This window comes from Mustela nivalis (assembly GCF_964662115.1).
Source record: "Mustela nivalis genome assembly, chromosome: 18".
NCBI lineage: Eukaryota > Metazoa > Chordata > Mammalia > Carnivora > Mustelidae > Mustela > Mustela nivalis.
In genome coordinates this window covers 18,644,552-18,644,823 of record NC_139037.1, presented here as the reverse complement: position 1 = coordinate 18,644,823, position 272 = coordinate 18,644,552, and positions in this window count along the sequence as shown.

The window sequence follows — 272 nt, the reverse complement described above, 5'->3', positions numbered from 1 at the left end:
GTCGCCGGGGCGCCTGCTGGGACCGGGCTCTTAAAGAGACCCGGTCGCTTTTCACCCGCTCTCCGTGAGGGACAATTCAAGGCAGGACCCGAGCAGGTTGCAGCCAAGAAATCTTCCCGTTAACGGGACGCTGGCGGAATGAACCCGGACTTGGCAAGGCTTGGGGGATGGGTGGCCAACAATATCCTCAACTGGTTGGTGAATTAATTATTGGAGATTACTTAATTGAGCACGTGTTGTATCCAAACACCTGACACGCACTTAGGGTGTCA